The sequence below is a fragment of the Lissotriton vulgaris genome, chromosome 5 (genome assembly GCF_964263255.1).
Source record: "Lissotriton vulgaris chromosome 5, aLisVul1.2, whole genome shotgun sequence".
Classification (NCBI taxonomy): domain Eukaryota; kingdom Metazoa; phylum Chordata; class Amphibia; order Caudata; family Salamandridae; genus Lissotriton; species Lissotriton vulgaris.
In genome coordinates this window covers 1,547,423,489-1,547,450,538 of record NC_141693.1, presented here as the reverse complement: position 1 = coordinate 1,547,450,538, position 27,050 = coordinate 1,547,423,489, and the positions used below count along the sequence as shown (strand labels likewise).

At 43.4% G+C, this 27,050-nt stretch overlaps 17 non-coding genes across 17 annotated transcripts; all 17 read left to right on the top strand.

Annotated features, from left to right (window-relative positions):
- Positions 1-763: 763 nt before the first annotated feature.
- Positions 764-836, top strand: TRNAR-UCG (transfer RNA arginine (anticodon UCG)). The gene has a single exon. It is a non-coding gene; the product is annotated as a tRNA-Arg (tRNA).
- A 10,234-nt stretch (positions 837-11,070) lies between these two features.
- TRNAR-UCG (transfer RNA arginine (anticodon UCG)) lies at positions 11,071-11,143 on the top strand. The gene has a single exon. It is a non-coding gene; the product is annotated as a tRNA-Arg (tRNA).
- Positions 11,144-11,931: 788 nt separating this feature from the next.
- Positions 11,932-12,004, top strand: TRNAR-CCU (transfer RNA arginine (anticodon CCU)). Its single transcript has one exon. It is a non-coding gene; the product is annotated as a tRNA-Arg (tRNA).
- Positions 12,005-12,648: 644 nt separating this feature from the next.
- Positions 12,649-12,721, top strand: TRNAR-UCG (transfer RNA arginine (anticodon UCG)). The gene has a single exon. It is a non-coding gene; the product is annotated as a tRNA-Arg (tRNA).
- A 782-nt stretch (positions 12,722-13,503) lies between these two features.
- Positions 13,504-13,578, top strand: TRNAR-CCU (transfer RNA arginine (anticodon CCU)). The gene has a single exon. It is a non-coding gene; the product is annotated as a tRNA-Arg (tRNA).
- Positions 13,579-14,221: 643 nt separating this feature from the next.
- Positions 14,222-14,294, top strand: TRNAR-UCG (transfer RNA arginine (anticodon UCG)). Its single transcript has one exon. It is a non-coding gene; the product is annotated as a tRNA-Arg (tRNA).
- Positions 14,295-15,084: 790 nt separating this feature from the next.
- On the top strand, positions 15,085-15,157 carry TRNAR-CCU (transfer RNA arginine (anticodon CCU)). The gene has a single exon. It is a non-coding gene; the product is annotated as a tRNA-Arg (tRNA).
- Positions 15,158-15,801: 644 nt separating this feature from the next.
- TRNAR-UCG (transfer RNA arginine (anticodon UCG)) lies at positions 15,802-15,874 on the top strand. Its single transcript has one exon. It is a non-coding gene; the product is annotated as a tRNA-Arg (tRNA).
- A 782-nt stretch (positions 15,875-16,656) lies between these two features.
- On the top strand, positions 16,657-16,731 carry TRNAR-CCU (transfer RNA arginine (anticodon CCU)). The gene has a single exon. It is a non-coding gene; the product is annotated as a tRNA-Arg (tRNA).
- Positions 16,732-19,250: 2,519 nt separating this feature from the next.
- On the top strand, positions 19,251-19,323 carry TRNAR-CCU (transfer RNA arginine (anticodon CCU)). Its single transcript has one exon. It is a non-coding gene; the product is annotated as a tRNA-Arg (tRNA).
- A 644-nt stretch (positions 19,324-19,967) lies between these two features.
- TRNAR-UCG (transfer RNA arginine (anticodon UCG)) lies at positions 19,968-20,040 on the top strand. Its single transcript has one exon. It is a non-coding gene; the product is annotated as a tRNA-Arg (tRNA).
- Positions 20,041-21,550: 1,510 nt separating this feature from the next.
- Positions 21,551-21,623, top strand: TRNAR-UCG (transfer RNA arginine (anticodon UCG)). The gene has a single exon. It is a non-coding gene; the product is annotated as a tRNA-Arg (tRNA).
- A 790-nt stretch (positions 21,624-22,413) lies between these two features.
- Positions 22,414-22,486, top strand: TRNAR-CCU (transfer RNA arginine (anticodon CCU)). Its single transcript has one exon. It is a non-coding gene; the product is annotated as a tRNA-Arg (tRNA).
- A 644-nt stretch (positions 22,487-23,130) lies between these two features.
- TRNAR-UCG (transfer RNA arginine (anticodon UCG)) lies at positions 23,131-23,203 on the top strand. The gene has a single exon. It is a non-coding gene; the product is annotated as a tRNA-Arg (tRNA).
- Positions 23,204-23,992: 789 nt separating this feature from the next.
- On the top strand, positions 23,993-24,065 carry TRNAR-CCU (transfer RNA arginine (anticodon CCU)). Its single transcript has one exon. It is a non-coding gene; the product is annotated as a tRNA-Arg (tRNA).
- A 644-nt stretch (positions 24,066-24,709) lies between these two features.
- On the top strand, positions 24,710-24,782 carry TRNAR-UCG (transfer RNA arginine (anticodon UCG)). The gene has a single exon. It is a non-coding gene; the product is annotated as a tRNA-Arg (tRNA).
- A 782-nt stretch (positions 24,783-25,564) lies between these two features.
- On the top strand, positions 25,565-25,639 carry TRNAR-CCU (transfer RNA arginine (anticodon CCU)). Its single transcript has one exon. It is a non-coding gene; the product is annotated as a tRNA-Arg (tRNA).
- The last annotated feature ends 1,411 nt before the right edge of the window (positions 25,640-27,050 follow it).

The following is a 27,050-nucleotide window of genomic DNA, read 5'->3' as shown; positions in this document are numbered from 1 at the left end:
CCGACACCAGTGTTTGACGATTGAATAAATTTAAATAATGCCTCTAGACTGCAAGTGTTTATCTGTGCCTCAGTGGCCTAATGGATAAGGCACTGGCCTCCTAAGCCAGGGATTGTGGTTCGAGTCCCATCTGAGGTGAAAACCAATATCCACTCTTACTTTTCCAGAAAAATTGATTTATTTATTACATGCTTCCGCTCAGAAGATTATGTGGTATTAGGAACTTTGAAATGGTACCATTTTACTTCTGTACTCTTCAGAGTCATGTTGGTGTTCTGAAACTACAAAGTAGATTTTTAAACATCTATCTTTGTCAGATGCAACTTTGACCCGGCAGAAGATATTCCTTTGGAAAAAATGATTTGAATTGGATTGGTGTAACTGTTGTTTCTAGAGGTGGTAAATAGGGCAAGTCAGGATTCATGAAACGTATACAACCTTTGAGCGTGTGTAAATTGGCATATCCAGAAAGGAGCAGTTTGTACCACTGTCAAAACAGTTTCTCTCCACTTCTGGAAATATCCAGAGCTATGTAAAGCATACAACTGAGCTTTAATCTCATGAAGAAAGAGGTTTAAATGCAAAAAAGAAAACAAAAGCTTATCGTACTGGTGACATTCTCATTATATCGATTCCAAAAGAGTGCTTTACTTGAAAGGAGCTGAAAAAACACAATGGGATGTAAACCTAAATAACTATCAATATCATATTTCCCATCCTTGCATACCACCTACATTATAAAAATAAGCACTGAAGGACATATGACCGCGTGGCCTAATGGATAAGGCGTCTGACTTCGGATCAGAAGATTGAGGGTTCAAGTCCCTTCGTGGTCGGTTTTTGCCAATGGTCACACAACTCAGCTTTCCATTCAGAATGGAAGCAGGCTCTTCCAATACTCTTATAGCCATCATGTTCTCATTCCTAATTATTCATGAAGTGGAGTACATACTGCACAGTCATTTAGATTGCATCTTCAGCCTAAAATCTTGTCCATGTTAGTGGCATTAAGAAGTGCTTCTATGTACACGCACTGAATATGTAATAGGGTTGCAGAATTTTGACTTGACAGAACGGAAAGGGAAGACCACTCGGTCCCCCCGAACGTATGGATGGGTGCCCCGCTCCCCCCGGAAAACTGTTTTTGGCGGGGGCCGTGGTTCGGCTGGTATGCCCAAAGCGGCGTAGCCGGAGCACGCCCTTCCCGCCCAGAAGGGGTTGTCCTAGACACCCGCCCGGAAGACCGCGCTCAGATGGGCGTACCCGAGGAGGGCCCCCGCCCTTCCGCAGACAGATAAATAGAGCGGGAATCCAAGGAAGCGGCCTCTTGTTCCAGTGCTCTGAAGGCTGCACCACTCGTTGCTCGTGAGCCCTCGACGGAACAAGCAGCAATTTTGAGAACTTGTAATCTTTGTTTTTTCTCTTGCAGTATCAGGCGTGTGACGGATCTAGGACCTCGTCGATCAAGTCGAACCGAGTGAACGAAGTCATGTCCGGCAAAAAAGCGGGAAAGAGCTCCGAGTTGGAGAAGATACTGCGCACTTTGTCGAACCGACTGGCGGTCATGGACCGAAAACTGGGTAAAGTGGATTCGATCGGTCGGGGCTTAGCAGAGGTTAAAAAGCAGATAGCAGCCCAGAACAACCTTTCGGGCGGCCTAAGAAGGTGATAGGTCCGGCCTTGCCGGGGGTCGCCCCTGCGGGTAGGGGGGGACGTAGTAAGAAGAGGGCGGGTTCCGGGGAGGGCCCGGTCCCGGAGGTACCCCCAGCAGACCCCGTCACACCGGTGGACAGCCCAGTATCGATTTCAGATGTGGGTTTACCAATCCCTAATATAATAACTCCGGTTGAGGATGATCAGATGCCCCCAGAACTGGCGCTTCAGTTAGCGGCAGTATTACCCTGGCTTAAGAAGAAAACAGGGGGGGCAGTGGCCGCGAGGGATCCGGCCGAGGAAGCCAGATTAATAATCGAGCAGTTACGGCAGTCAAGAGAAGCCGGGACGGCAAATGTTCCTTCTATTCCCCCACAGGTGGCACCAGGAGTGACGACGGTTGGCCGAGAAAAGACAACAGACACGGCGGTTAAACCCGGTAAGAACCCATTGCCAATGGTAGGGGAGAGTTCAGTGCCTTCGAGGCGCGAAAGGGTAGCCCAGCACGTCCCGGCGGCCACGAAGGAAATGATATGGGTGGACAAATATGTTAATATGTTTTCACTATTGACCGACCATCGTGAGATAGAGTACGCAAAAACCCAGAAAGATTTATGGCGGGCCAAGATGGCGGAATTTAGGGTCGACGAGACCGTAGCGAACTGGGTGAACGCCTTCTCTATATTTACGGCAGTAATGGGGGAACGTAAACCTGAAGTGTTTCCCGATCTATACTGTTACCAGAACAGGATCATGGATTTTTATAACATGTACGGGGGGAATGAGTGGAAAGGTTATGATGTTCACTTTCGAAAGTCTAAAGAGTTTGATGCAACTTTAACGTGGGATTGCCTCGACACGGTATCATGGCACAAACAGCTCTTGCCTGGATCGGCGGATACGTCCTCGCCAGGCGGGAGCGGGTCTGGGACATTTCAACAAAGGCCGGCGCAGCCCTTTCGAGCAAGCGCCGGTGGGGAATCACAGCCCAAGACCGGCGGTAATGGGGGCAAGCACGGGGTTTGTTGGGGTTTCAACAGAGGTAACTGTAACAGGCCCCAGGGAACATGTAGGTTCCGGCATGCATGTGCGGGCTGTGGGAACTCCTCACACTAGGAAAGTAGCTGTAGGTCCAAAAGCGGGAGTTCGGGAGGAAAGGGGGGATCCAAGCAGGATTGAAGTGATGCTTGGGAAGCAATCGTCTTCACCTATCGACATCATGGCTTTGACTCCCTAGCTGAACAAATACCCTGATCATGTATCCGCCGGGATTTTGAGGAATGGTTTCCTATATGGCTTCAACATCCCGGCGGGGAATTTTCGGGGGAGCCCCTTTTGTAAAAATCAGCTGTCCGTTCAACACAACCCGGCAGTGGCAGCCAAGAAAATTACCAAAGAGGTCAGCTTGGGACGGGTAGCAGGACCTTTTCCATGCCCGCCAGTGGTGGATTTTGTGTGTTCACCTCTAGGAGTGGTTCCAAAGAAAGACCCAGGGGAGTATAGACTCATTCTCAATCTGTCGCCCCGAGGGGGGCCTCGGTGAATGAAGCCATAGACCCGGATGTCGGTTCAGTTCGGTACGCATTGTTCGATGATGCCGTTGACCTACTGAATCACCTGGGCCCCGGTACTCTGCTGGCGAAATCAGACATCGAATCAGCATTTAGGTTGCTCCCGGTACACCCGCGGGACCAGCGCTTGTTAGGATTTACATTCCAGGGGAAGAATTACATGGATAAATGCATGCCCATGGGCTGCTCAATTTCCTGTGCTTATTTTGAAATGTTCAGCTGTTTTTTGGAATGGGCTTTCACCGAGTCCACAGGGCATAGACAGGTGATGCACTATTTAGACGACTTCCTGTTCTTAGGGCCGGCAGGCACTACGAAATGTGCACAGGCACTGCAGGACTTCTGCATTCTCATGCAGGAGTTTGGGGTCCCATTGGCACCAGGTAAGACAGTGGGGCCATCTACTTCACTGGAGTTTCTGGGAATTGAGCTCGATTCTGTGGAAGGATGCTTCCGTCTGCCAATGGAGAAGGTGGCCAAGTTCAGGGCTTCCTTAAAACAATGCCTGGGTTACAACAAACGGCGGGCCAGCTTAACTTTGCCTTGAGAGTAATACCGATGGCTCGCCCCTTCTCACGTTCCATTGCACAGGCTATGGCAGGCCTTAAGGAGGGACACCACCGCACGAGACTATCGGCAGAGGTTCGCCAGGATATGCGCATTTGGTTGGCATTCCTGGTGGACTTCAACGGTCAAGTGGCGTGGAACAAACCCCCAGCATCGTCTGATGAACTGGGTTTGTCGACCGACTCAGCTGGGAGCGTGGTATTTGGCGCCATCTTTGGTAACCGATGGTCGGCACAAGTATGGCCGACGTGGTGGCACTCCAGTGGCCTAACAGGTAACATTGGGTTCTTGGAGCTGTTTCCCATTTGGGTGGCTCTGTTGGCATGGCCAGATGATTTTAGGGACCGCTCAGTAGTGTTTTGGTCGGACAATATGACAGTGGTCGAGTGCATTAATCAGCAGGCAGCACGCTGCAAGTGGATCTTGAGGCTGTTGAAAGAAATTGTATTACGTTGCATGAGATTGAATGTACAGTTCAGGGCAAAACATGTGCCGGATGTACTGAATAATGCAGCTGATGCACTCTCTCGTTCACATATGCAGGCTTTCAGGGGCTATCTACCTACAGCGGATCTAGTGGCGGCACCATTCCCCGAAGCACTATGGCTGATCGGTGCCCCGGATTACAGGACCTCGTGGCAGCCAGCTTAGCGCCCAGGATGAGGAAAGCCTATGAGGGAGCGTTTCGTTCTTATTGTGCCTTTTTAGGCCCGGCAGGGAGACATAGCTGGGGGCAGGAGGAATCCTTCCTGGGGTTCTTAGTGGCGCTTCATAGAGAAGGCCGATCAGCGGCAACTGCCAACAGACATAGGGCGGCCATATCATTCATGGCACAGCTCCACGGCATACGGGACCCGACGATTTCCTTTTTAGTCAGGAAGGCGCTCCGCGGTTGGCAACGCCTTGAGGGTCGCAGACAAGATACGAGGCACCCGATTGGTTTAGAGAGATTGTCTCTGCTTTTGGCAAAGCTGGATGAGACATGCTCCTCCCCTTCCGAAACAGTTCTGTTCCAGGCAGCTTTCGCCTTGGCATTCCATGGGGCCATGCGGGTAAGCGAACTCGTGGAGAGGAACAAGAAAGATATGGAGGGAGGCTTATGCAGGAATCACGTTCAAATACGGGGTGATTTGATTCTGATCTCGATAGCCAGATCCAAGACAGACCATGGAGCTATAGGGAGTAGTGTTGTTGTGCAGTGCGCTCGAGGGAGCCCCACTTGTCCGATAAGGTATTTAGAAGACTACCTGGCACAGAGGCCGGCAACATGGGGAGGGAGCCTGCTTAGACACAAGGATGGCACCCCTCTGACGAAATTTCAGTTTCAGAGGGTGCTGGCACTTACAATCGCTGCGGCGGGCATGGACCCGTGCGATTTTGGGACCCACTCATTCAGAATAGGGGCCGCTACTGAGGCTACGGCTCGGGGTCTGGGTGCGGAAGAAGTAAAACAGTTAGGCCGTTGGTCCTCGAACTGTTTCAAGAGGTATGTGCGACTGCACATGTTGTAAAAGACTGATGAAATGCACTCACGCTTGTTGTCTTTTCCTTGAATTACAGTTTCGCAAGCCTGTGACGCGGGGCGGAATCTGGGATCAACCCAACACCAGAGGACCAGCGGTCGAGGATCACCAACTGGAGATCAAGTGGTGTGGGTTGTGGGCCACTCATACGTGAGGCGCGCCAGGGAAGTATTCATGGCAGGTGACGCGACTCACGCATCTGGGGAATACGGGTTTAGAGTAACCTTCCATGAGAAGGGAGGCCTCTGTTTTGACCAATTTCAATCATTTGTGGAGTGTCTCTTAGGGCGGCAAAGGTCACCGCCATCTGTAATCATAGTGCACCTGGGGGGAAATGACTTGGTAAGACTGGGAAGACGAGTGTTAGTGGAACACATATTGTCGGCAGTCAGCTGGTTGGCTAGGAAACTCCTGAGGTGCACAATTGCCTGGTCCCACATGATCCCCAGGAGAGTTTGGCGGGGGGGTTTCTCTGTGACGTCGTTAAACCACTCGGTAAAGAGGGTCAACAATAAAATTGGGATATTGTTTCGCTCCGCGCATTTGCAAAGCATTCCCCATGGGTGTATTCGGGGTGATCACTATTACTTGAATGATGGGGTTCACCTGTCCAGGGCGGGGAATGATTTACTCATAGGAGACTTCATAGCATGGCTAAGGGTATTGAGGAGGAATGACCTTTAGGAGGTGTGGGGGGGCCGGATAGTCGGTCAACTATCCGGCCTGTGGCGGTAAGGTTATGATCGGTGAGCAGTAATTTCAAGGTCCCTAGGGGGGTCGCCACCCAGTATGGATGGGGGTGCCCGGGGGGAGGCGGCCATTGGCCCCTCCCACGGGGAGGCGCACCCACGACGGATGGGTCGCCTAGGGGGAGACGGCCATAGGCCCCTCCCAAGGATGGAGACGGATATATGCCCCTCCTACGAATTTCCCGGGGGCCGGATATCCGCTCCGGAGGAAGAGTGTGTGGGGAAGGGGGGAGTCCACGCTGTCCTTCTTACAGATACCTCACACGGGAACTCAGACGACCTTTAAAATGGCGTCGAGTGAAAGGGGGCCCCCACGACAAGGGAAGTTACAGTTGACAACAAGGGTAAAGTCCTCTGCGCATGCGCCACTCACACCGTGAGGGCGGGAGTTTGGTAGTAGGGATCTGACACCGGTTAAGACCTTGCAGTTGGCCCTTAATGCTAGGATGTACAATTTTATTTTAGAATGTATGCATTTTCAGGATGCTAGACTCGGCTAGGAAACCTTTGTATTAGAGATCTGTTAAGGTTAGCCAAAGAACATGTCTTCATCAAAATGTAATGAAAGTAAAATTGTACATAATGTATGAAGCGTTTTTATTTAAAGTTTTAAATTTTGTTTCATATTTTAATAAATACGGCCGGGGGGGTAACTCCCCCCCGCCTTCCAAAAGCTCAAACTTGTGTCTGTCTCCTCCCATGGGGAATTGGTGTTGGGAGGGGGTGGCGGGCATCCCGGCCATATGGAAAGGGTAGACCACTCGGTCCCCCCGAACGTATCGATGGGTGCCCCTCTCCCCCCGGGAAACCGTTTTTGGCAGGGGGGGGTGGTTCGGCTGGTATGCTCAAAGCGGCGTAGCCGGAGCATGCCCTTCCAGCCCAGAAGGGGTTGTCCTAGACACCCGCCCGGAAGACCGCGCCCAGATGGGCATACCCGAGGAGGGCCCCCGCCCTTCCGCAGACAGATAAATAGAGCGGGAATCCAAGGAAGCGGCCTCTTGTTCCAGTGCTCTGAAGGCTGCATCACTCGTTGCTCGTGAGCCCTCGACGGAACAAGCAGCAATTTTGACCCACCCGCCAGCCCCATCTTGCAATGTTTGTTTAAATAAAGTAATTGTTGGTGATATTCGAATGTATTAAAGAGATGCAGTCACATTTTACAGCATTGATGTATGCCTTGGATTGAATTGATGTGTATAGGCCTTTTTTCCTTTGTAGAAAAAGTGAAGGAGTGTATCACATGATAAAATTGTCTTGTGCTTTAGGACTTTTTTCCTTTGTAGAAATGAAAAAATTGATGAATCACCAAGCTGTTGCAGATTAGGCGTATTTTCTTTCCTTAGTTGGTAAAACAACTGTCGTATTTATTTTGGTGGGCGGTAAGGTCATGATCGGTGAGGAGTAATTTCAAGGTCCCTAGGGGGGGCGCCACCCAGTATGGATGGGGGCGCCCGGGGGGAGGTGGCCATTGGTCCCTCCCACAGGGAGGCGGCACCCACGACGGATGGGTCACCTAGGAGGAGACGGCCATAGGCCCCTCCCAAGGGTGGAGACGGATATATGCCCCTCCTACGAATTTCCCGGGGGCCGGATATGCGCTCCAGCGGAAGAGTGTGTTGGGAAGGGGGGGAGTCCACGCTGTCCTCCTTACAGATACCTCACACGGGAACTCGGACGACCTTTAAAATGGCGTCGAGAGAAAGGGGGCCCCCACGACAAGGGAAGTTACAGTTGGCAACGAGGGTAAAGTCCTCTGCGCATGCGCCACTCACACCGTGAGGGCGGGAGTTTGGTAGTAGGGATCTGACACCGGTTAAGACCTTGCCGTTGGCCCTTAATGCTAGGATGTACAATTTTATTTTAGAATGTATGCATTTTCAGGATGCTAGACTCGGCTAGGAAACCTTTGTATTAGAGATCTGTTAAGGTTAGCCAAAGAACATGTCTTCATCAAAATGTATTGAAAGTAAAATTGGACATAATGTATGAAACGGTTTTATTTAAAGTTTTACATTTTGTTTCATATTTTAATAAATACGGCCGGGGGGGTAACTCCCCCCCGCCTTCCAAAAGCTCAAACTTGTGTCTGTCTCCTCCCATGGGGAATTGGTGTTGGGAGGGGGTGGCGGGCATCCCGGCTATATGGGTTTTTAGCTTTAGGGTGTGTAGATGAAATGCAAGGTGTGTAAGTATGTGTTCATGGAGTGCTTCAAGTGTAAAATCTGTATGATTTATGCAGTTAAAGTGCTAATTTTGCCTACGAGAAAGAAAAGTACTACAGAAGAATTATATAGGATTGGCACATTGGCTGCCTTTGCTGATGACACAGTTGGCTAATTTGTAAAGCATTGGTCTATTAAGTTGCAGAGTGTGGTTGAACTTGGAAAGGAGACTTGGTGCCTGTTTATGTGTCCTGCTGAAGACAAGGACGGCTTGATACCACTGTCAAAGCCCAGTTTATTGAGAAAAGCATCCAGGAAAGAAAAAGTGTTGAGTCGAAAGTGGTTCTCCTCCAATTTCTCTCCACTTGCTCGAAATGCAGAGCCTCCATTATAGCACAGAACAGAGTGTTAAAGTCGGGGATGGAAGAGGATGAAAATGGGAAGTTTACTTATGGAGAGAACTGAGAAATGTCCTGTGTGCCGACACCAGTGTTTGACGATTGAATACATTTAAATAATGCCTCTAGACTGCAAGTGTTTATCTGTGCCTCAGTGGCCTAATGGATAAGGCACTGGCCTCCTAAGCCAGGGATTGTGGTTCGAGTCCCATCTGAGGTGAAAACCAATATCCACTCTTACTTTTCCAGAAAAATTGATATATTTATTACATGCTTCCGCTCAGAAGATTACGTGGTATTAGGAACTTTGAAATGGTACCATTTTACTTCTGTACTCTTCAGAGTCATGTTGGTGTTCTGAAACTACAAAGTAGATTTTTTTAAACATCTATCTTTGTCAGATGCAACTTTGACCCGGCAGAAGATATTCCTTTGGAAAAAATGATTTGAATTGGATTGGTGTAACTGTTGTTTCTAGAGGTGGTGAATAGGGCAAGTCAGGATTCATGAAACGTATACAACCTTTGAGCGTGTGTAAATTGGCATATCCAGAAAGGAGCAGTTTGTACTACTGTCAAAACAGTTTCTCTCCACTTCTGGAAATATCCAGAGCTATGTAAAGCATACAACTGAGCTTTAATCTCATGAAGAAAGAGGTTTAAATGCAAAAAAGAAAACAAAAGCTTATCGTACTGGTGACATTCTCATTATATCGATTCCAAAAGAGTGCTTTACTTGAAAGGAGCTGAAAAAACACAATGGGATGTAAACCTAAATAACTATCAATATCATATTTCCCATCCTTGCATACCACCTACATTATAAAAATAAGCACTGAAGGACATATGACCGCGTGGCCTAATGGATAAGGCGTCTGACTTTGGATAAGGCGTCTGACTTCGGATCAGAAGATTGAGGGTTCGAGTCCCTTCGTGGTCGGTTTTTGCCAATGGTCACACAACTCAGCTTTCCATTCAGAATGGAAGCAGGCTCTTCCAATACTCTTAGAGCCATCATGTTCTCATTCCTAATTATTCATGAAGTGGAGTACATACTGCACAGTCATTTAGATTGCATCTTCAGCCTAAAATCTTGTCCATGTTAGTGGCATTAAGAAGTGCTTCTATGTACACGCACTGAATATGTAATAGGGTTGCAGAATTTTGACTTGACAGAATGGGTTTTTAGCTTAAGGGTGTGTAGATGAAATGCAAGGTGTGTTCATGGAGTGCTTCAAGTGTAAAATCTGTATGATTTGTGCAGTTAAAGTGCTAATTTTGCCTACGAGAAAGAAAAGTACTACAGAAGAATTATAAAGGATTGGCACATTGGCTGCCTTTGCTGATGACACAGTTGGCTAATTTGTAAAGCATTGGTCTATTAAGTTGCAGAGTGTGGTTGAACTTGGTTAGGAGACTTGGTGCCTGTTTCTGTGTCCTGCTGAAGACAAGGACGGCTTGATACCACTGTCAAAGCCCAGTTTATTGAGAAAAGCATCCAGGAAAGAAGAAGTGTTGAGTCGAAAGTGGTTCTCCTCCAATTTCTCTCCACTTGCTCGAAATGCAGAGCCTCCATTATAGCACAGAACAGAGTGTTAAAGTCGGGGATGGAAGAGGATGAAAATGGGAAGTTTACTTATGGAAGAACTGAGAAATGTCCTGTGTACAGACACCAGTGTTTGATGATTGAATACATTTAAATAATGCATCTAGAATGCAGTGTTTATCTGTCCCTCAGTGGCCTAATGGATAAGGCAGTGGCCTCTTGAGCCAGGGATTGTGGGTTTGAGTCCCATCTGAGATGAAAACCAATATCCACTCTTACTTTTCCAGAACAATTTATATATTTATTACATGCTTCCGCTCAGAAGCTTATGAGGTATTAGGAACTTTGAAATGGTACCATTTTACTTCTGTACTCTTCAGGGTCATGTTGGTGTTCTGAAACTACACAGTAGATTTTTAAACACCTATCTTTGTCAGATGCAACTTTGACCCGGCAGAAGATATTCCTTTGGAAAAAATGATTTGAATTGGATTGGTGTAACTGTTGTTTCTAGAGGTGGTGACAGGCTTTCAGCCACTTGAATAGGGCAAGTCAGGATTCATGAAACATACACAATCTTTGAGCGTGTGTAAATTGGCATATCCAGAAAGGAGCAGTTTGTACTACTGTCAAAACAGTTTCTCTCCACTTCTGGAAATATTAAGAGCTATGTAAAGCATACAACTGAGCTTTAATCTCATGAAGAAAGAGGTTTAAATGCAAAAAAGAAAACAAAAGCTTATAGTACTAGTGACATTCTCATTATATCGATTCCAAAGGAGTGCTTTAATTGAAAGGAGCTGAAAAAACACAATGGGATGTAAACCTAAATAACTATCAATATCATATTTCCCATCCTTGCATACCACCTACATTATAAAAATAAGCAAAGCAGGACATATGACCGCGTGGCCTAATGGATAAGGCGTCTGACTTCGGATCAGAAGATTGAGGGTTCGAGTCCCTTCGTGGTCGGTTTTTGCCAATGGTCACACAACTCAGCTTTCCATTCAGAATGGAAGCAGGCTCTTCCAATACTCTTATAGCCATCATGTTCTCATTCCTAATTATTCATGAAGTGGAGTACATACTGCACAGTCATTTAGATTGCATCTTCAGCCTAAAATCTTGTCCATGTTAGTGGCATTAAGAAGTGCTTCTATGTACACGCACTGAATATGTAATAGGGTTGCAGAATTTTTACTTGACAGAATGGTTTTTAGCTCAAGGGTGTGTAGATGAAATGCAAGGTGTGTAAGTATGTGTTCATGAAGTGCTTCAAGTGTAAAATCTGTATGATTTGTGCAGTTAAAGTGCTAAGTTTGCCTACGAGAAAGAAAAGTACTACAGAAGAATTATAAAGGATTGGCACATTGGCTGCCTTTGCTGATGACACCGTTGGCTAATTTGTAAAGCATTGGTCTATTAAGTTGCAGAGTGTGGTTGAACTTGGTTAGGAGACTTGGTGCCTGTTTCTGTGTCCTGCTGAAGACAAGGACGGCTTGATACCACTGTCAAAGCCCAGTTTATTGAGAAAAGCATCCAGGAAAGAAGAAGTGTTGAGTCGAAAGTGGTTCTCCTCCAATTTCTCTCCACTTGCTCGAAATGAAGAGCCTCCATTATAGCACAGACAGAGTGTTAAAGTCGGGGATGGAAGAGGATGAAAATGGGAAGTTTACTTATGGAGAGAACTGAGAAATGTCCTGTGTGCAGACGATTGAATACATTTAAATAATGCCTCTAGACTGCATGTGTTTATCTGTGCCTCAGTGGCCTAATGGATAAGGCACTGGCCTCCTAAGCCAGGGATTGTGAGTTCGAGTCCCATCTGAGGTGAAAACCAATACCGACTCTTACTTTTCTAGAAAAATTTATATATTTATTGCATGCTTCCGCTCAGAAGCTTATGAGGTATTAGGAACTTTGAAATGGTACCATTTTACTTCTGTACTCTTCAGGGTCATGTTGGTGTTCTGAAGCTACAAAGTAGATTTTTAAACACCTATCTTTGTCAGATGCAACTTTGACCCGGCAGAAGATATTCCTTTGGAAAAAATGATTTGAATTGGATTGGTGTAACTGTTGTTTCTAGAGGTGGTGACAGGCTTTCAGCTACTTGAATAGGGCAAGTCAGGATTCATGAAACATATACAACCTTTGAGCATGTGTAAATTGGCATATCCAGAAAGGAGCAGTTTGTACTACTGTCAAAGCAGTTTCTCTCCACTTCTGGAAATATCCAGAGCTATGTAAAGCATACAACTGAGCTTTAATCTCATGAAGAAAGAGGTTTAAATGCAAAAAAGAAAACAAAAGCTTATTGTACTGGTGACATTCTCATTATATCGATTCCAAAAGAGTGCTTTAATTGAAAGGAGCTGAAAAAACACAATGGGATGTAAACCTAAATAACTACCAATATCATATTTCCCATCCTTGCATACCACCTACATTATAAAAATAAGCACAGCAGGACATATGACCGCTTGGCCTAATGGATAAGGCGTCTGACTTCGGATCAGAAGATTGAGGGTTCGAGTCCCTTCGTGGTCGGTTTTTGCCAATGGTCACACAACTCAGCTTTCCATTCAGAATGGAAGCAGGCTCTTCCAATACTCTTATAGCCATCATATTCTCATTCCTAATTATTCATGAAGTGGAGTACATATTGCACAGTCATTTAGATTGCATCTTCAGCCTAAAATCTTGTCCATGTTAGTGGCATTAGGAAGTGCTTCTATGTACACGCACTGAATATGTAATAGGGTTGCAGAATTTTGACTTGACAGAATGGGTTTTTACCTTAAGGGTGTGTAGATGAAATGCAAGGTGTGTGTTCATGGAGTGCTTCAAGTGTAAAATCTGTATGATTTGTGCAGTTAAAGTGCTAATTTTGCCTACGAGAAAGAAAAGTACTACAGAAGAATTATAAAGGATTTGCACATTGGCTGCCTTTGCTGATGACACAGTTGGGTAATTTGTAAAGCATTGGTCTATTAAGTTGCAGAGTGTGGTTGAACTTGGTTAGGAGACTTGGTGCCTGTTTCTGTGTCCTGCTGAAGACAAGGACGGCTTGATACCACTGTCAAAGCCCAGTTTATTGAGAAAAGCATCCAGGAAAGAAGAAGTGTTGAGTCGAAAGTGGTTCTCCTCCAATTTCTCTCCACTTGCTCGAAATGAAGAGCCTCCATTATAGCACAGAACACAGTGTTAAAGTCGGGGATGGAAGAGGATGAAAATGGGTAGTTTACTTATGGAGAGAACTGAGAAATGTCCTGCGTGCAGACGATTGAATACATTTAAATAATGCCTCTAGAGTGCATGTGTCTATCTGTTCCTCAGTGGCCTAATGGATAAGGCACTGGCCTCCTAAGCCAGGGATTGTGGGTTCGAGTCCCATCTGAGATGAAAACCAATATCCACTCTTACTTTTCCAGAAAAATGTATATATTTATTACATGCTTCCGCTCAGAAGCTTATGAGGTATCAGGAACTTTGAAATGGTACCATTTTACTTCTGTACTCTTCAGGGTCATGTTGGTGTTCTGAAACTACAAAATAGATTTTTAAACACCTATCTTTGTCAGATGCAACTTTGACCCGGCAGAAGATATTCCTTTGGAAAAAATTATTTGAATTGGATTGGTGTAACTGTTGTTTCTAGAGGTGGTGACAGGCTTTCAGCTACTTGAATAGGGCAAGGCAGGATTCATGAAATGTATACAACCTTTGAGCGTGTGTAAATTGGCATATCCAGAAAGGAGCAGTTTGTACTACTGTCAAAACAGTTTCTCTCCACTTCTGGAAATATCCAGAGCTATGTGAAGCATACAACTGAGCTTTAATCTCATGAAGAAAGAGGTTTAAATGCAAAAAAGAAAACAAAAGCTTATCGTACTGGTGACATTCTCATTATATCGATTCCAAAAGAGTGCTTTAATTGAAAGGACCTGAAAAAAAACAATGGGATGTAAACCTAAATAACTATCAATATCATATTTTCCATCCTTGCATACCACCTACATTATAAAAATTAAGCACAGAAGGACATATGACCACGTGGCCTAATGGATAAGGCGTCTGACTTCGGATCAGAAGATTGAGGGTTCGAGTCCTTTCGTGGTTGGTTTTTGCCAATGGTCACACAACTCAGCTTTCCATTCAGAATGGAAGCAGGCTCTTCCAATACTCTTATAGCCATCATGTTCTCATTCCTAATTATTCATGAAGTGGAGTACATACTGCACAGTCATTTAGATTGCATCTTCAGCCTAAAATCTTGTCCATGTTAGTGGCATTAAGAAGTGCTTCTATGTACACGCACTGAATATGTAATAGGGTTGCAGAATTTTGACTTGACAGAATGGGTTCTTAGCTCAAGGGTGTGTAGATGAAATGCAAGGTGTGTAAGTATGTGTTCATGAAGTGCTTCAAGTGTAAAATCTGTATGATTTGTGCAGTTAAAGTGCTAATTTTGCCTACGAGAAAGAAAAGTACTACAGAAGAATTATAAAGGATTGGCACATTGGCAGCCTTTGCTGATGACACAGTTGGCTAATTTGTAAAGCATTGGTCTATTAAGTTGCAGAGTGTGGTTGAACTTGGTTAGGAGACTTGGTGCCTGTTTCTGTGTCCTGCTGAAGACAAGGACGGCTTGATACCACTGTCAAAGCCCAGTTGATTGAGAAAAGCATCCAGGAAAGAAGAAGTGTTGAGTCGAAAGTGGTTCTCCTCCAATTTCTCTCCACTTGCTCGAAATGAAGAGCCTCCATTATAGCACAGAACAGAGTGTTAAAGTCGGGGATGGGAGAGGATGAAAATGGGAAGTTTACTTATGGAGAGAACTGAGAAATGTCCTGTGTGCAGACGATTGAATACATTTAAATAATGCCTCTAGACTGCATGTGTTTATCTGTGCCTCAGTGGCCTAATGGATAAGGCACTGGCCTCCTAAGCCAGGGATGGTGGGTTCGAGTCCCATCTGAGGTGAAAACCAATATCCACTCTTACTTTTCTAGAAAAATTTATATATTTATTACATGCTTCCGCTCAGAAGCTTATGAGGTATTAGGAACTTTGAAATGGTACCATTTTACTTCTGTACTCTTCAGGGTCATGTTGGTGTTCTGAAGCTACAAAGTAGATTTTTAAACACCTATCTTTGTCAGATGCAACTTTGACCCGACAGAAGATATTCCTTTGGAAAAAATGATTTGAATTGGATTGGTGTAACTGTTGTTTCTAGAGGTGGTGACAGGCTTTCAGCTACTTGAATAGGGCAAGTCAGGATTCATGAAACATATACAACCTTTGAGCATGTGTAAATTGGCATATCCAGAAAGGAGCAGTTTGTACTACTGTCAAAACAGTTTCTCTCCACTTCTGGAAATATCCAGAGCTATGTAAAGCACACAACTGAGCTTTAATCTCATGAAGAAAGAGGTTTAAATGCAAAAAAGAAAACAAAAGCTTATTGTACTGGTGACATTCTCATTATATCGATTCCAAAAGAGTGCTTTAATTGAAAGGAGCTGAAAAAACACAATGGGATGTAAACCTAAATAACTACCAATATCATATTTCCCATCCTTGCATACCACCTACATTATAAAAATAAGCACAGCAGGACATATGACCGCGTGGCCTAATGGATAAGGCGTCTGACTTCGGATCAGAAGATTGAGGGTTCGAGTCCCTTCGTGGTCGGTTTTTGCCAATGGTCACACAACTCAGCTTTCCATTCAGAATGGAAGCAGGCTCTTCCAATACTCTTATAGCCATCATATTCTCATTCCTAATTATTCATGAAGTGGAGTACATACTGCACAGTCATTTAGATTGCATCTTCAGCCTAAAATCTTGTCCATGTTAGTGGCATTAAGAAGTGCTTCTATGTACACGCACTGAATATGTAATAGGGTTGCAGAATTTTGACTTGACAGAATGGGTTTTTAGCTTAAGGGTGTGTAGATGAAATGCAAGGTGTGTGTTCATGGAGTGCTTCAAGTGTAAAATCTGTATGATTTGTGCAGTTAAAGTGCTAATTTTGCCTACGAGAAAGAAAAGTACTACAGAAGAATTATAAAGGATTTGCACATTGGCTGCCTTTGCTGATGACACAGTTGGCTAATTTGTAAAGCATTGGTCTATTAAGTTGCAGAGTGTGGTTGAACTTGGTTAGGAGACTTGGTGCCTGTTTCTGTGTCCTGCTGAAGACAAGGACGGCTTGATACCACTGTCAAAGCCCAGTTTATTGAGAAAAGCATCCAGGAAAGAAGAAGTGTTGAGTCGAAAGTGGTTCTCCTCCCATTTCTCTCCACTTGCTCGAAATGAAGAGCCTCCATTATAGCACAGAACAGAGTGTTAAAGTCGGGGATGGAAGAGGATGAAAATGGGAAGTTTACTTATGGAGAGAACTGAGAAATGTCCTGTGTGCAGACGATTGAATACATTTAAATAATGCCTCTAGACTGCATTTGTTTATCTGTTCCTCAGTGGCCTAATGGATAAGGCACTGGCCTCCTAAGCCAGGGATTGTGGGTTCGAGTCCCATCTGAGATGAAAACCAATATCCACTCTTACTTTTCCAGAAAAATTTATATATTTATTACATGCTTCCGCTCAGAAGCTTATGAGGTATTAGGAACTTTGAAATGGTACCATTTTACTTCTGTACTCTTCAGGGTCATGTTGGTGTTCTGAAACTACAAAGTAGATTTTTAAACACCTATCTTTGTCAGATGCAACTTTGACCCGGCAGAAGATATTCCTTTGGAAAAAATTATTTGAATTGGATTGGTGTAACTGTTGTTTCTAGAGGTGGTGACTAAGCATGGGCGGAAAATCCGTTTCGCTCGCGGATTTTGCGGATTTTCGGTAAATTCGCAATCCGCGAGATTCGCGAATCTCCCGCAAAATCCGCAAATCCGCGAGCAGCGGATTTTGCTCGCACTGCTTGCACTGTTCGCATGAGTTCGCGGCTTCCCAGTACAACTTCGCGCCCCGCGAATAAGTGCAAAATTGCAGAAATACGATCTTAGCAAAACTGAAACTACTTACCAGGTTCAAAAGTTCAGGCTCATCATTAGTAGCCATTTCCTGTAGTGCTTCCTGAGGGGCCCCTCCAGAGTTCAGTTGCCAGTTGCAACTATTATGTGACCCTGCTCTGAACCTCAGAATAGTTACACGTATGCCACAAAGGTCCTGAATTACAGCTAAGGGAGACAAGCAGGAGCCAGGCTGGAAGTTCAAATCCATTAATCAGCCCCTAATTCATTATTGTCAGTTGGGGCAGGGCAGGTGTTGTAACTAATTTTGCAACAATGAAAGCACTTAGCAAGTGCGAAAGATCACTAATCAGGAAGCACTAAGGAAGCAGGTGCCAGCTAAAAAAATATTCTGTGACACATTAATCAGCCCCAAATTAATTCAGGTCACTTGAGGCAGGTAAGGTGTGCTTGCGTTGCCACAATAATGTACACTGACTGGACAACCAGAGGGTGCTGTGATGAAACAGAGGGTGGCATGGGTGGGCCAGAGGGTGGCATGAGTAGTCAGAGAGTGGCAGTGGTGACAGAGAGTGGCAGTGATGAAGAAGAGTGTCCCAAACAGGCTGGACACGTAGAAACAACAAGTTCGCGAAACTTGCGACCCGACAGGTAAGTTCGCAATTTGCGAAAGTGTACAAAACCCTCGCGAACTGGCAGAAACCCGCGCAAACACAAAAAAAAAAAAATCCGCAAATTCGCGAGAATTCACGGATTTTGCGGATTGCGAGTTCGCAAATCCGCAAAATTCGCGAACGCGAGATTCGCAAAATTCGCCCATGCTTATTGGTGACAGCCTTTCAGCTACTTGAATAGGGCAAGTCAGGATTCATGAAACATATACAACCTTTGAGCGTGTGTAAATTGGCATATCCAGAAAGGAGCAGTTTGTACTACTGTCAAAACAGTTTCTCTCCACTTCTGGAAATATCCAGAGCTATGTAAAGCATACAACTGAGCTTTAATCTCATGAAGAAAGAGGTTTAAATGTAAAAAAGAAAACAAAAGCTTATAGTACTGGTGACATTCTCATTATATCGATTCCAAAAGAGTGCTTTAATTGAAAGGACCTGAAAAAAAACAATGGGATGTAAACCTAAATAACTATCAATATCATATTTCCCATCCTTGCATACCACCTACATTATAAAAATAAGCACAGCAGGACATATGACCGCGTGGCCTAATGGATAAGGCGTCTGACTTCGGATCAGAAGATTGAGGGTGCGAGTCCTTTCGTGGTTGGTTTTTGCCAATGGTCACACAACTCAGCTTTCAATTCAGAATGGAAGCAGGCTCTTCCAATACTCTTATAGCCATCATGTTCTCATTCCTAATTATTCATGAAGTGGAGTACATACTGCACAGTCATTTAGATTGCATCTTCAGCCTAAAATCTTGTCCATGTTAGTGGCATTAAGAAGTGCTTCTATGTACACGCACTGAATATGTAATAGGATTGCAGAATTTTGACTTGACAGAATGGGTTCTTAGCTCAAGGGTGTGTAGATGAAATGCAAGGTGTGTAAGTATGTGTTCATGAAGTGCTTCAAGTGTAAAATCTGTATGATTTGTGCAGTTAAAGTGCTAATTTTGCCTACGAGAAAGAATAGTACTACAGAAGAATTATAAAGGATTGGCACATTGGCAGCCTTTGCTGATGACACAGTTGGCTAATTTGTAAAGCATTGGTCTATTAAGTTGCAGAGTGTGGTTGAACTTGGTTAGGAGACTTGGTGCCTGTTTCTGTGTCCTGCTGAAGACAAGGACGGCTTGATACCACTGTCAAAGCCCAGTTTATTGAGAAAAGCATCCAGGAAAGAAGAAGTGTTGAGTCGAAAGTGGTTCTCCTCCAATTTCTCTCCACTTGCTCGAAACGAAGAGCCTCCATTATAGCACAGAACAGAGTGTTAAAGTCGGGGATGGAAGAGGATAAAAATGGGAAGTTTACTTATGGAGAGAACTGAGAAATGTCCTGTGTGCAGACGATTGAATTCCTTTTAAATAATGCCTCTAGATTGCATGTGTTTATCTGTGCCTCAGTGGCCTAATGGATAAGGCACTGGCCTCCTAAGCCAGGGATTGTGGGTTCAAGTCCCATCTGAGGTGAAACCCAAAATCCACTCTTACTTTTCCAGAAACATTTATATATTTATTACATGCTTCCGCTCAGAAGCTTATGAGGTATTAGGAACTTTGAAATGGTACCATTTTACTTCTGTACTCTTCAGGGTCATGTTGGTGTTCTGGAACTACAAAGTAGATTTTTAAACACCTATCTTTGTCAGATGCAACTTTGACCCGGCAGAAGATATTCCTTTGGAAAAAATGATTTGAGTTGGATTGGTGTAACTGTTGTTTCTAGAGGTGGTGACAAGCTTTCAGCTACTTGAATAGGGCAAGTCAGGATTCATGAAACATATACAACCTTTGAGTGTGTGTAAATTGGCATATCCAGAAAGCAGGAGTTTGTACTACTGTCAAAACAGTTTCTCTCCACGTCTGGAAATATCCAGAGCTATGTCAAGCATACAACTGAGCTTTAATCTCATGAAGAAAGAGGTTTAAATGCAAAAAAGAAAACAAAAGCTTATCGTACTGGTGACATTCTCATTATATCGATTCCAAAAGAGTGCTTTAATTGAAAGGAGCTGAAAAAACACAATGGGATGTAAACCTAAATAACTATCAATATCATATTTCCCATCCTTGCATACCACCTACATTATAAAAATAAGCATAGAAGGACATATGACCGCGTGGCCTAATGGATAAGGCGTCTGACTTCGGATCAGAAGATTGAGGGTTCGAGTCCCTTCATGGTCGGTTTTTGCCAATGGTCAAACAACTCAGCTTTCCATTCAGAATGGAAGCAGGCTCTTCCAATACTCTTATAGCCATCATGTTCTCATTCCTAATTATTCATGAAGTGGAGTACATACTGCACAGTCATTTAGATTGCATCTTCAGCCTAAAATCTTGTCCATGTTAGTGGCATTAAGAAGTGCTTCTATGTACACGCACTGAATATGTAATAGGGTTGCAGAATTTTGACTTGACAGAATGGGTTTTTAGCTTAAGGGTGTGTAGATGAAATGCAAGGTGTGTGTTCATGGAGTGCTTCAAGTGTAAAATCTGTATGATTTGTGCAGTTAAAGTGCTAATTTTGCCTACGAGAAAGAAAAGTACTACAGAAGAATTATAAAGGATTGGCACATTGGCTGCCTTTGCTGATGACACAGTTGGCTAATTTGTAAAGCATTGGTCTATTAAGTTGCAGAGTGTGGTTGAACTTGGTTAGGAGACTTGGTGCCTGTTTCTGTGTCCTGCTGAAGACAAGGACGGCTTGATACCACTGTCAAAGCCCAGTTTATTGAGAAAAGCATCCAGGAAAGAAGAAGTGTTGAGTCGAAAGTGGTTCTCCTCCAATTTCTCTCCACTTGCTCGAAATGCAGAGCCTCCATTATAGCACAGAACAGAGTGTTAAAGTCGGGGATGGAAGAGGATAAAAATGGGAAGTTTACTTATGGAAGAACTGAGAAATGTCCTGTGTACAGACACCAGTGTTTGATGATTGAATACATTTAAATAATGCCTCTAGAATGCAGTGTTTATCTGTCCCTCAGTGGCCTAATGGATAAGGCACTGGCCTCTTAAGCCAGGGATTGTGGGCTTGAGTCCCATCTGAGATGAAAACCAATATCCACTCTTACTTTTCCAGAACAATTTATATATTTATTACATGCTTCCGCTCAGAAGCTTATGAGGTATTAGGAACTTTGAAATGGTACCATTTTACTTCTGTACTCTTCAGGGTCATGTTGGTGTTCTGAAACTACAAAGTAGATTTTTAAACACCTATCTTTGTCAGATGCAACTTTGACCCGGCAGAAGATATTCCTTTGGAAAAAATGATTTGAATTGGATTGGTGTAACTGTTGTTTCTAGAGGTGGTGACAGGCTTTCAGCCACTTGAATAGGGCAAGTCAGGATTCATGAAACATATACAACCTTTGAGCGTGTGTAAATTGGCATATCCAGAAAGGAGCAGTTTGTACTACTGTCAAAACAGTTTCTCTCCACTTCTGGAAATATCCAGAGCTATGTAAAGCATACAACTGAGCTTTATTCTCATGAAGAAAGAGGTTTAAATGCAAAAAAGAAAACAAAAGCTTATAGTACTGGTGACATTCTCATTATATCGATTCCAAAAGAGTGCTTTAATTGAAAGGAGCTGAAAAAACACAATGGGATGTAAACCTAAATAACTATCAATATCATATTTCCCATCCTTGCATACCACCTACATTATAAAAATAAGCAAAGCAGGACATATGACCTCGTGGCCTAATGGATAAGGCGTCTGACTTCGGATCAGAAGATTGAGGGTTCGAGTCCCTTCGTGGTCTGTTTTTGCCAATGGTCACACAACTCAGCTTTCCATTCAGAATGGAAGCAGGCTCTTCCAATACTCCTATAGACATCATGTTCTCATTCCTAATTATTCATGAAGTGGAGTACATACTGCACAGTCATTTAGATTGCATCTTCAGCCTAAAATCTTGTCCATGTTAGTGGCATTAAGAAGTGCTTCTATGTACACGCACTGAATATGTAATAGGGTTGCAGAATTTTGACTTGACAGAATGGGTTTTTAGCTCAAGGGTGTGTAGATGAAATGCAAGGTGTGTAAGTATGTGTTCATGAAGTGCTTCAAGTGTAAAATCTGTATGATTTGTGCAGTTAAAGTGCTAATTTTGCCTACGAGAAAGAAAAGTACTACAGAAGAATTATAAAGGATTGGCACATTGGCTGCCTTTGCTGATGACACAGTTGGCTAATTTGTAAAGCATTGGTCTATTAAGTTGCAGAGTGTGGTTGAACTTGGTTAGGAGACTTGGTGCCTGTTTCTGTGTCCTGCTGAAGACAAGGACGGCTTGATACCACTGTCAAAGCCCAGTTTATTGAGAAAAGCATCCAGGAAAGAAGAAGTGTTGAGTCGAAAGTGGTTCTCCTCCAATTTCTCTCCACTTGCTCGAAATGAAGAGCCTCCATTATAGCACAGAACAGAGTGTTAAAGTCGGGGATGGAAGAGGATGAAAATGGGAAGTTTACTTATGGAGAGAACTGAGAAATGTCCTGTGTGCAGACGATTGAATACATTTAAATAATGCCTCTAGACTGCATGTGTTTATCTGTGCCTCAGTGGCCTAATGGATAAGGCACTGGCCTCCTAAGCCAGGGATTGTGGGTTCGAGTCCCATCTGAGGTGAAAACCAATATCCACTCTTACTTTTCTAGAAAAATTTATATATTTATTACATGCTTCCGCTCAGAAGCTTATGAGGTATTAGGAACTTTGAAATGGTACCATTTTACTTCTGTACTCTTCAGGGTCATGTTGGTGTTCTGAAGCTACAAAGTAGATTTTTAAACACCTATCTTTGTCAGATGCAACTTTGACCCGGCAGAAGATATTCCTTTGGAAAAAATGATTTGAATTGGATTGGTGTAACTGTTGTTTCTAGAGGTGGTGACAGGCTTTCAGGTACTTGAATAGGGCAAGTCAGGATTCATGAAACATATACAACCTTTGAGCGTGTGTAAATTGGCATATCCAGAAAGGAGCAGTTTGTACTACTGTCAAAACAGTTTCTCTCCACTTCTGGAAATATCCAGAGCTATCTAAAGCATACAACTGAGCTTTAATCTCATGAAGAAAGAGGTTTAAATGCAAAAAAGAAAACAAAAGCTTATTGTACTGGTGACATTCTCATTATATCGATTCCAAAAGAGTGCTTTAATTGAAAGGAGCTGAAAAAACACAATGGGATGTAAACCTTAATAACTACCAATATCATATTTCCCATCCTTGCATACCACCTACATTATAAAAATAAGCACAGCAGGACATATGACCGCGTGGCCTAATGGATAAGGCGTCTGACTTCGGATCAGAAGATTGAGGGTTCGAGTCCCTTCGTGGTTGGTTTTTGCCAATGGTCACACAACTCAGCTTTCCATTCAGAATGGAAGCAGGCTCTTCCAATACTCTTATAGCCATCATGTTCTCATTCCTAATTATTCATGAAGTGGAGTACATACTGCACAGTCATTTAGATTGCATCTTCAGCCTAAAATCTTGTCCATGTTAGTGGCATTAAGAAGTGCTTCTATGTACACGCACTGTATATGTAATAGGTTGCAGAATTTTGACTTGACAGAATAGGTTTTTAGCTTAAGGGTGTGTAGATGAAATGCAAGGTGTGTAAGTATGTGTTCATGGAGTGCTTCAAGTGTAAAATCTGTATGATTTGTGCAGTTAAAGTGCTAATTTTGCCTACGAGAAAGAAAAGTACTACAGAAGAATTATAAAGGATTGGCACATTGGCTGCCTTTGCTGATGACACAGTTGGCTAATTTGTAATGCATTGGTCTATTAAGTTGCAGAGTGTGGTTGAACTTGGTTAGGAGACTTGGTGCCTGTTTCTGTGTCCTGCTGAAGACAAGGGCGGCTTGATACCACTGTCAAAGCCCAGTTTATTGAGAAAAGCATCCAGGAAAGAAGAAGTGTTGAGTCGAAAGTGGTTCTCCTCCAATTTCTCTCCACTTGCTCGAAATGCAGAGCCTCCATTATAGCACAGAACAGAGTGTTAAAGTCGGGGATGGAATAGGATGAAAATGGGAAGTTTACTTATGGAGAGAACTGAGAAATGCCCTGTGTGCAGACGATTGAATACATTTAAATAATGCCTCTAGACTACATGTGTTTATTTGTGCCTCAGTGGCCTAATGGATAAGGCACTGGCCTCCTAAGCCAGGGATTGTGGGTTAGAGTCCCATCTGAGGTGAAAACCAATATCCACTCTTACTTTTCCAGAAAAATTTATATATTTATTACATGCTTCCGCTCAGAAGCTTATGAGGTATTAGGAACTTTGAAATGGTACCATTTTACTTCTGTACTCTTCAGGGTCATGTTGGTGTTCTGGAACTACAAAGTAGATTTTTAAACACCTATCTTTGTCAGATGCAACTTTGACCCGGCAGAAGATATTCCTTTGGAAAAAATGATTTGAGTTGGATTGGTGTAACTGTTGTTTCTAGAGGTGGTGACAGGCTTTCAGCTACTTGAATAGGGCAAGTCAGGATTCATGAAACATATACAACCTTTGAGTGTGTGTAAATTGGCATATCCAGAAAGCAGCAGTTTGTACTACTGTCAAAACAGTTTCTCTCCACGTCTGGAAATATCCAGAGCTATGTCAAGCATACAACTGAGCTTTAATCTCATGAAGAAAGAGGTTTAAATGCAAAAAAGAAAACAAAAGCTTATCGTACTGGTGACATTCTCATTATATCGATTCCAAAAGAGTGCTTTAATTGAAAGGAGCTGAAAAAACACAATGGGATGTAAACCTAAATAACTACCAATATCATATTTCCCATCCTTGCATACCACCTACATTATAAAAATAAGCACAGCAGGACATATGACCGCTTGGCCTAATGGATAAGGCGTCTGACTTCGGATCAGAAGATTGAGGGTTCGAGTCCCTTCGTGGTCGGTTTTTGCCAATGGTCACACAACTCAGCTTTCCATTCAGAATGGAAGCAGGCTCTTCCAATACTCTTATAGCCATCATATTCTCATTCCTAATTATTCATGAAGTGGAGTACATACTGCACAGTCATTTAGATTGCATCTTCAGCCTAAAATCTTGTCCATGTTAGTGGCATTAGGAAGTGCTTCTATGTACACGCACTGAATATGTAATAGGGTTGCAGAATTTTGACTTGACAGAATGGGTTTTTACCTTAAGGGTGTGTAGATGAAATGCAAGGTGTGTGTTCATGGAGTGCTTCAAGTGTAAAATCTGTATGATTTGTGCAGTTAAAGTGCTAATTTTGCCTACGAGAAAGAAAAGTACTACAGAAGAATTATAAAGGATTTGCACATTGGCTGCCTTTGCTGATGACACAGTTGGCTAATTTGTAAAGCATTGGTCTATTAAGTTGCAGAGTGTGGTTGAACTTGGTTAGGAGACTTGGTGCCTGTTTCTGTGTCCTGCTGAAGACAAGGACGGCTTGATACCACTGTCAAAGCCCAGTTTATTGAGAAAAGCATCCAGGAAAGAAGAAGTGTTGAGTCGAAAGTGGTTCTCCTCCAATTTCTCTCCACTTGCTCGAAATGAAGAGCCTCCATTATAGCACAGAACACAGTGTTAAAGTCGGGGATGGAAGAGGATGAAAATGGGTAGTTTACTTATGGAGAGAACTGAGAAATGTCCTGCGTGCAGACGATTGAATACATTTAAATAATGCCTCTAGAGTGCATGTGTCTATCTGTTCCTCAGTGGCCTAATGGATAAGGCACTGGCCTCCTAAGCCAGGGATTGTGGGTTCGAGTCCCATCTGAGATGAAAACCAATATCCACTCTTACTTTTCCAGAAAAATGTATATATTTATTACATGCTTCCGCTCAGAAGCTTATGAGGTATTAGGAACTTTGAAATGGTACCATTTTACTTCTGTACTCTTCAGGGTCATGTTGGTGTTCTGAAACTACAAAATAGATTTTTAAACACCTATCTTTGTCAGATGCAACTTTGACCCGGCAGAAGATATTCCTTTGGAAAAAATGATTTGAATTGGATTGGTGTAACTGTTGTTTCTAGAGGTGGTGACAGGCTTTCAGCTACTTGAATAGGGCAAGGCAGGATTCATGAAACGTATACAACCTTTGAGCGTGTGTAAATTGGCATATCCAGAAAGGAGCAGTTTGTACTACTGTCAAAACAGTTTCTCTCCACTTCTGGAAATATCCAGAGCTATGTGAAGCATACAACTGAGCTTTAATCTCATGAAGAAAGAGGTTTAAATGCAAAAAAGAAAACAAAAGCTTATCGTACTGGTGACATTCTCATTATATCGATTCCAAAAGAGTGCTTTAATTGAAAGGACCTGAAAAAAAACAATGGGATGTAAACCTAAATAACTATCAATATCATATTTTCCATCCTTGCATACCACCTACATTATAAAAATAAGCACAGCAGGACATATGACCGCGTGGCCTAATGGATAAGGCGTCTGACTTCGGATCAGAAGATTGAGGGTTCGAGTCCTTTTGTGGTTGGTTTTTGCCAATGGTCACACAACTCAGCTTTCCATTCAGAATGGAAGCAGGCTCTTCCAATACTCTTATAGCCATCATGTTCTCCTTCCTAATTATTCATGAAGTGGAGTACATACTGCACAGTCATTTAGATTGCATCTTCAGCCTAAAATCTTGTCCATGTTAGTGGCATTAAGAAGTGCTTCTATGTACACGCACTGAATATGTAATAGGGTTGCAGAATTTTGACTTGACAGAATGGGTTCTTAGCTCAAGGGTGTGTAGATGAAATGCAAGGTGTGTAAGTATGTGTTCATGAAGTGCTTCAAGTGTAAAATCTGTATGATTTGTGCAGTTAAAGTGCTAATTTTGCCTACGAGAAAGAAAAGTACTACAGAAGAATTATAAAGGATTGGCACATTGGCAGCCTTTGCTGATGACACAGTTGGCTAATTTGTAAAGCATTGGTCTATTAAGTTGCAGAGTGTGGTTGAACTTGGTTAGGAGACTTGGTGCCTGTTTCTGTGTCCTGCTGAAGACAAGGACGGCTTGATACCACTGTCAAAGCCCAGTTTATTGAGAAAAGCATCCAGGAAAGAAGAAGTGTTGAGTCGAAAGTGGTTCTCCTCCAATTTCTCTCCACTTGCTCGAAATGCAGAGCCTCCATTATAGCACAGAACAGAGTGTTAAAGTCGGGGATGGAAGAGGATGAAAATG